This window comes from Miscanthus floridulus, chromosome 4, assembly GCF_019320115.1.
Source record: "Miscanthus floridulus cultivar M001 chromosome 4, ASM1932011v1, whole genome shotgun sequence".
NCBI classification, from domain to species: domain Eukaryota; kingdom Viridiplantae; phylum Streptophyta; class Magnoliopsida; order Poales; family Poaceae; genus Miscanthus; species Miscanthus floridulus.
In genome coordinates, this window is record NC_089583.1 from 45,933,628 (window position 1) to 45,942,616 (window position 8,989).

General features: G+C 39.8%; 1 pseudogene; it reads right to left on the bottom strand.

Moving 5' to 3' along the window:
- Nucleotides 1–1,052: 1,052 nt before the first annotated feature.
- On the bottom strand, nt 1,053–3,879 carry LOC136551459 (uncharacterized; annotated as a pseudogene).
- Between the last annotated feature and the right edge of the window lie 5,110 nt (nt 3,880–8,989).

Here is an 8,989-nt window from a genome sequence, read left to right on the forward strand (position 1 = left end):
GAGGACCGTACTCTGCCATGCCATGTGCACCTACAGGACGGTGCCACCAGGCCATGCCAGACGGGCACTATGCAACCTTCCAGACGTGTCAGAGAACAAACAATATTGTAGGCACCGACGTTTGTCGTACCAGGCGAACACGGTAGAGCCTGCCACATGCACCTGGACATAAAACAGTATTGTGGGCACCGACAACCATCTCGTACCTAACAGCGTGGGCAATAAGACTAGATAACACACATATTCATTTTCTCTTTCTCTGACTTGTAAGGCCATCCCCTTCGACTATAAAAGGGGATGAGCTTACTCCTAAAAAGCTATCTGGCTCTCGAAAGAAAAAAGAAGCTAGATGGTTCAAGGACTCGACGACCTGAGGACTCAAATAGCTCAATAGCTCTAGGACTTTAAAATTACACAGAGCATACGTTCCAATACTTAGCACATGTTAGAACACCCGTCACTCTCAGCCATTCGGTTCAGAGTCCGACCGGGTCTTTAATACCCCATTCTCATTCCTACTCGTTTGTAACCCCACAGCAAACTTACAGCACCTGGGCTCAGGAATAAAGTCACCGACCGATTGAAACTAGACGTAGGGCACGTTGCCTGAACCAGTATAAATCATGTGTCATTGAGTGCTAGGCCACATTCGATCACAACGCACGATAAAACTATAAATATTTATTTGTTGATCACTTTTCGCACCGATAATTAACGATGCATGAAAAATGTATATGTAGCATTTTACATGTTAGCTGTCACGTGTGGGGTAGCTAGATCTAGTTATTCGATTGTTTCCTATTTGTCCTAATGTCTATTAATATAAAAAGTTATGAACTAACTAATAATAATTATATCCGTCTATTACCTCGTGTGAGGTAATAGGTCACCTGATCTAATAAAAGAGATGATTCTCGGTTATTTTGGAGTATCATAGAAACAGGTCTGAAGTCGAACTTACGTTGATGGAGATTAAGTTGAAGGAGACTATCACAAAGCGAAGAACGTGCATACAGCGAAAATCTTACCTTCTGCACACAACTACGTGTTTGTGCTCCTTTGGACCACTCTAATTACAGGGCATCTACTATTTGCTCATGTCGAGAAGATGGAAGAGAAACTAATTAAGTTGAGTGCTGTCATCTCGGTAAAACCTGGTGACAAGAAGATCATTCAGGAATTCATTTCCTTTGAAAGTAAACCATAGGTAAAAGTGGAATAGGATGTTCAAGGAGTTCTATGATGAATTTACTGGAAATGGTTCAAACGATCAGAAAGAATTTAAGGTTTATCCTGATTTATTTTTTTCCTGAACCTGCATCCGTACACTGACATTCCGCCGAGTCTCTATAAAAGGCAAAACACTTTCGCTGATTGATGTAGCTTAGAGTATCTGTATCGTGAGTGAAGTGTCACAGCAGTTTTACAAGCCACAGTTTTAATTCTGCTGGTTTTTTATGGTTTCAGTAGCTGAGCTGTTCCAAATAGATGATGATGTCAATGATACATTATAAGTATTGTGGTGGGTAGCTTCAGACCTTAGTGGATTTATTTATCCGGCCAGCAATGAGATTTAATTAATATAGTTGTGAACTTTATTGCATTGAGAAATTTTCAGCTTCCGTGCCATGGCAATGCACGGCAACAGACCTAGTATAGATACAGCTTTCAATAAATTACAAAATGGCAATAAGCAAGCTAGTCTTACATTACACATATTGCATACGTCTTGGTGCTTGTTGCCCATGGATTTTTCATCCTCAAGGCTGGACAACTGTATTTTCTTCATCCAAACTCTGTTCCTCCCTGGTTAAAATCCCAGCATGCGAAAGCAAGGCCCACAAATGAGTAAGGAACTCCCCACCATTTGCCAGATGTTGTATATGATCTCTTGCATTGTCTGATGGAGCAATGTACAGTATCATCTCGGTCCAGAGATCTACCAGTACCTTCCAGCACCTGGCAGGACCTATTTCTTCCAGCTGCTTCCCAAGCAGTATCCCCTTCACAAAAGTTCCCTGATGTCGAGGTAATAGCTGGTTGAAATTTTTCATCTTACTATACTTGCTTTCAAGTGATATCTCTTCCCGTAGGAACTCTAGGGCATCCTTCCTTACTCCATGAAAGCACGCGGTAGTGTCCAAGTGATGGTCAGGAAGCAGTTCTGGGACAAATGCCAGTAAGTATGCACAGTATCTTGACAGTGATCTAGCGATGTTAAGGTCATCATCACTTATACTTCTCTGTTCCGCTGTGACTGACTGATGCACATGTATGATCTCACAATCCTCTGTTGCAATGTGCCAAATTAACATGGAGTTGGCATGGTTTTCCTGTCTGCATGCCCATTTAAGCCTATTATATTGACCATTGCGCCTCAAAGATGATGCTCCATTAGACAGTTGACCAGCATTGCGTTTCAGAGTTTGAGCAACTGCTAACTTCACATTGTCCGACAACCTAATGCGGTCTGGCCCCTTAATACCTGGGTTACTGATACCTCTCGAGAAGGATGTTTCCTGACACTGAAGAATCTTTGCAGAGATACACCAAGACAGAGTTCCTAGCATGTCATGTGTGAATGATCGGTGGTGTAAATCCTTGAGTAATGAGAGCTGACCAATCTTGTTTTGCCACCATCTAAATATCTGCGGAAGCCTATCCCAGAACAGGCAACCAATGTCACAAGTGCCGTCTAAAGAACACTCAAGCCGACAAATAGATCGTAGCTTAGCCCAATCGGATGACAAATAAACATACAGTTGTAGTAGCTCTAGTGCCAGAAGTAACCCCATGAATACTTTACTAACATTTTTGTGCTTTAAAATTGACCATAGTATTGCATAACAATAAATGACTGATTTAATGATACTTAGGATTATGATAGGTTTACCCAATCTAGTGTTGAAAGAAGCAGAGCTGGTAAACATGTGATCATGAGCAAAAACCAATTCTGCCTCAATCACCCGGAATGTAGTTCGGTAATTCTCTTCTACATTAAACAACAGTCCATGAAAAATAAGGTCATGAGTTTTCTGAAGCTTTGATTCAGGACAAGAAACCCCAAAGAAACGCCTCCTTAACAGCTGAAATAAGGCGAAGGAAAGGGACAGCTCCTTTAATTGTACATTGATCCCGCTATCAAGCCAGATGTCGCTGACAGTTATCTTATCACCTACCAATGGAAACCTTCTTAATCCGTCACTTGATACACTTCTCCAAGATACAAGGTAGTTGTAGCCTTTTAGAGTGATAGGGTCATAATTGGTAGTCTTTTTGTGCTCATGCTTCGTATACTCTGCAAGATACAGGCTTCGGTCGTCTGAGAAACTACTTGCTGTCTTACTCGCATAAATCCTTCCAACATTCAGAGATAGAGTAAATACCAGTAAGAAACTATAAACTAAATCCAGGAATGTCTCGAGTTTTAAATGGACCTTAAGCATGGCAAAGAAGTTAATCACATACAAAAGTTGCTGAACAAAATGCCTCCAGTACTGCTCATTGTCTTCAATGACATAGGCCGTCATACTATTTGTACCACCAATGGCCACGAGCAACGCAACAGACCAAACATGAAACAACTCACCATTAACTGAAGACAACTGCATAAGGCCAAGAGTGTAGATCACCACAGAGGGTGTCGTAGTGTAAGCAAGCCAGAGCAGGTATTTGATGAATGAACTGTGGCAACAGCGTCTCCACCAGCCAAATATAATCTGAATGGCGAAAAGTATTATTGAAAGAGGTACAAGAACTTCAGCTTGGGTCATCAGTCATCACCCCTCTCTCGCTGCACAACCAGGCCATGAAAGTATCCCATTCGTGTGTCATGTTCTTTTGCAACCCATTTAGTTGCATTACATCTGCTCTGGTCATACTTGCTCGCCCAGACTGGATCCTGTGTATTAACAACATTACAAAAACTAACTATCCAAAGACAACTAAATGTGTAGCATGTCAAGAGAAGTGTACATACCTTGAAATGGAAGTTCAGAAGGTAAGGTCAGGAGATGCAATGTAGCATTAGTATTATCAGTACTTAAGAAGCAACACACATGTCCCTTATAGTTAGGAGTTGCAAGAAGAGTATTACTTCAACGCATAACACCAGCAGAGACAACAAGAGAATTGTCCAAGAGAAGTGAACAAACATGTATTGCTTTCGACCGGCATGTGTATTTGTCTTCTTCAGTAGAGGAAACTGAAAGAAGCAACAAGCAACATGAACACTGTCCAAAAGATGTGAAAAAAATGTGTATTGCTATTGACTGTACTCTTTAGATTGGCCACCCAAGTCAATATCAGAAATGAGCTGATCATTAGAAACAAAATTGTTTGGTTCCATCTGTACCACATAATGTACTCTTTAGACCGGCCATCCAAGTCAATATCAGAAATGAGCTGATCATTAGAAACAAAATTGTTTAGTTCCATCTGTACAACATAATTTGAATCAGGCAATATCGAAATTTAATGGAAACTACCTACAGGGCTACATCAATAGTAAAAAAAAAAGAACGAGCAATTAACTACAATTTCGACGGGCACGGTTGAACTGGATATCTATAGGCATGTCATCGTCAACCATAAACACCAAAACGCAGAGGAATCAAGTAATTTTGCCTCCATTTCGTCACTTTTGAATGCAGCCAAAGGAGCAGCCGGCAGGGACAACGACTCAGATCGATTGACTAGTGCAAGAGGTGCCAAGAGTTCGCGGCATTAGTTTTACATCTCAGCAGATAAGTTTTTATCCGGTCCTCACATAGCATCCAAAATCCATACTACTCGGTTGTGCAATGCAATTATGCAACTGAATACAGTAGGTTCTGAACTCTGCAGGGCAATCGAAATCGATTCAACTCTGCTGAAACTAGAACGCTTTCTCATGCGCCGCATCTGAAGTGTGAGGCGTATGTACACACCTTGTTGGACCCGGCGTGGCGAGGGAGAAGCCGCCGCCGGTGCGGGGCACTCCATCGAGGCGGAGAGCAACTCTATCGCAGCGGCACACACCTCCGCCTGCGGGTTGTTGACAAGGATGCGGGCGGCGACGCTCGAGCTTCACCTTCCGTGGCACCAACGGCGGAACGGCCTTGCTCTGACCGCAGCCATGTCCGCGCAGTCGCTCACGCTGGCGCCGGCGAGGCAAAGGCCGTCTCCACCCTGAAAGCTAGGCTATTGCGGGTGGTGGTTATGGGCCGTTGTGAAGGCAGGCAGAGGCTGGTTTGGCGTGGGCTCATGGGCTGTGTAGCTTATACTACTGCTCCCGCCGTCCAAAAAGAACTTTGATGTTTTAGTTTTGTTCTAAATCAAATTGTTGTAAATTTGACAAAATCTATAGAAACATTTTCTAACATTTATTATACTGAATAGATATACTATAAAAAAATATTGCATGAAGGAATGTATGATATTTATTTAGTAATATATATAAACATTAGTTTTCTAGTGTGTAAATTTGGTCAAACTTTAGATAGTTTGACTTAGAACAAAATTAAATCAGTTTTTTTGCGATAGAGAGAGTACTTAAAGTAAAAATTTATTTATTTTAGTGAAAGTTGCAAAAGTCCATGCAAAAAACTAAAACACAAGAATAAAATGTTTCCAAGAAATTAAAATAGTATAGCTTAAACTAAACTCTTAATATAGTATAAACCATTCATGATCGAAGCACTTTCATACCTCCACCCAACCAAATTTAAAGGAAAAGGAAAAAAGAGTAGCAGAAGAAGCCCAGAAGAAAAGCATGAAATAGGAGAGGTGGACGGTGGATGCAAGCGTAAAGCCCCATTTGATACAGCTTCTCCACCAGCTTCGAGGACTGCTTGGCACGATTTTTTATGAAACAGGTAAAAAAGAAACAGCTCATCATCAAGTGGAGCCCCTTAAAACATGGTCTTACAAGAGGTGGGCACCCGATGGAGCTAAAAATACCAATTTTCTCACAACCCTCTTTCTCATATCTACTATGAGAAAGTGATTTACCAAATGCTTTTTCAAAACAAATTTAGCTCTAATAGTAGAGCTACTTATAGAGCTCTACCTATGTTTTAATATAGAAAAAATCACTCCCTTTATCCCTAACTAAATCAATTCCTGAAGTATTAAAGTGAAATTATGTATGTTTGACCGAATTCGTAGAAAAGAGAATAAATATTTATGACAATAAATGAGCATATTGTAAAAAAGTATTTTATGATGTATCTAGTAATACTAATCTGGTTTCGTAAGTCTTAGTCCTTATTTATAAATTTACTGACTTAAAAAAAATTAACTTAATTAATATATATAACTCTAGACTAGAAGGGAGTACGTGCTAGAACCTTTCGCACGCCACCTAGAACCTTTTTATCACACGTGGAAAACACCAAAGCCGGAGGATAGGCTCCGCGCGCGGTTACTTGTACAAGTGGTCTCCAAATGGTAGATTTTGCAACTCGAAAGGTTAAAGGGGTTGTATATCTTTTATATCTGAAAGCACCAATTGAAACTCTAGTATCCAGAGGGCCAAATAGATACATACTCTCTCCATTTAAAATTATAAGACGATTTGGTTTTTAGAGATATAGTTTTTGCTATGTATTATTATTTTTTATGAACCTCTATGAACATACGTACGTAACCCTACCCATATAAGCACCTTCGAAACACACGTACGTAAACCCTACACCTATAAGCACCTCCAAAACATGCCGGCACATCTTGAAATTGACAAAGTCACTACAAGTGACTCGCTGTTGACAAGAACGTCGCCTATCAACACACGTACATAAACCCTACCTGTATAAGCACCTCCAAAATACTGTACCGACACATTTCGAGATTGATAAAGTCACTACGGGGCACAATGTCGTTAAATCCTAAAATAAATTCAGAAAAATACGAGCATCCGTGTTAAATCGAGGACTTGAACCCGGATGAGCAGCTTTTATCACAAAGAATGTTTTTACTATATATATTAAGCTGTACAGTATATTACATATATAGTAAAAATAATATGACTAAAAAGTTAAAACGTCTTATATTTTAGAATGAATGGATGGGTAGTTCTTTTTTTGATCCCGTATTCCTATTTCTAACGGTCCACATGCTACAATGCTAAACTTTGGATTCTCTGCGCAAAAATATGGCCTAAGCGTTTGCATAGGTCTTGACTTATTTGTGTATTACCCAAGTCTGGCTCACATATGGGAGCCAGGCCTTTGGTGGGGTAGGCTAAGTGTATCTATGCATATGCAACATTGTTATGATGTTTAGTTGCTTGCATCTAGCTAGCGTGTCAAAATTAAAAACTCTCACGTGAATATATTGCATAGGATAAAATTAACGTGTTGTTTGGTAGATGCGTTGGTAACGCAAATATAATGGATTTAAAGCTATGGATGTTACTACCAACGCAAATATAATGGATTTAAAGCTACGGATGTTACTGCAAGCCATTCGATTTGAACTATTATTATTTCCGTTTGCATTATTGTAGAGTGAACCAAACACTGCCTAAGTAAATAAACATAATCACGTTATTATTCCATGCAACTATTTTGTTTATTATGTTTTGAAATACATTAATATCAATTAATATACGCTACGTACACACTGGGTACGCCCTTTAATCATACACTAATAATGTTATTATTTAGTTAATTGATCGTATTTAGCAAGCCTAAGTTTGACTGAAGTATACGTAGCTAACTAAGTCAATATAGTGTTCTGAAAACCAAAAAGAAAGGCAACAGCATGCGTATCTCCTGCAACTAAAAAGAACAAAGTGTGGACAACGTTTTTGTTCGTTCATCTGCCACCCCCATGCGATTGATCCCACCTCCCACGTTGTCCAACGGACGAGCGAGAAAAGGAAAACCCATGAATTGTCTTCTTGATTGAATATTGCATGTTTGCAAAATAGGAAGTAGAAAATTATTGTGCTATCCATATACATATTGCATGTTTGCATGCACCAGCATACATGGCAACGAGCAAAAGGAAAGAGAATTAACACAGAAGGAAAGAAAATTAAGACAAAAGGAAAAGGAGAGACTGCTATCAATCCTCTGCTATAAATCATGTGGCCTTGCCATAGCGCCCACCTTCGCCAGCTTAGCTCGCCCTCGCTTGCACCGGCCTCCGCCCTCGCGCCCTCCCTTGCCCATGCTCTGACTTGTACATTTTGATTAATTGGACATTATCTTTCCATGATTTATTGACGAATATTTAAACAAGATGCTCATAGATTAGCCAAACAAGCTTGACAATTTGCTTCTCAATCTTGTACTTCTACCTGTGAAAAAAATAATTATTCTGGTGTTTCTATAATGTATTAGGGCAGTCACAATGCTATACCTATTAATTTTCATAGACACTGCATATAGAAACCATGGTCCTAATGGATAGTTTCTACAGAACAATTTTTTATCCAACCACATATATTCTCTCTCCATTCTTTACCAATCACATCCATTCATGCCTTGGTTCTCGTGTAGACATGTCCCAAGAATCTGATATGTGTCATGATTTCATAATTACATGCTACTCCCAGGGCTGGATGATGAGCAAATGGTTTCTTTGTGCCCAAACTACTTGCACGAAGCAGTGAGGTCCTGGGATCATGCAACGGGGAGGTTGTATAGTTTGGAGAGGATGGTTTAGAAGCAGAGCTTGTTGAAATCGAGCATGGAATGATGCTTACATGGTGTTGAAAACTTTAGATATTTAGAGGTTAGCTGGAACTGGATGGTGCTTGGGAGGTAGTAAAACTGACAGCCATCTCGCCTCAATGAAGAGTTGACGGTTGACTTTGTGCAGCAAATTAAAAAACATTTGTGTTATAAGGGGGCAAAACTTGAATTTATGGTTTCTGAGCAGATAATTTCTCCTTGTGAAAGTGTTTCTAACTAATTCGAGTGGACCAATGAATCTACAGAAAATTAATTTCTCAATTCCAACTTATATGACGCTTTGACTTTTTTAGATATATAACTTTTTT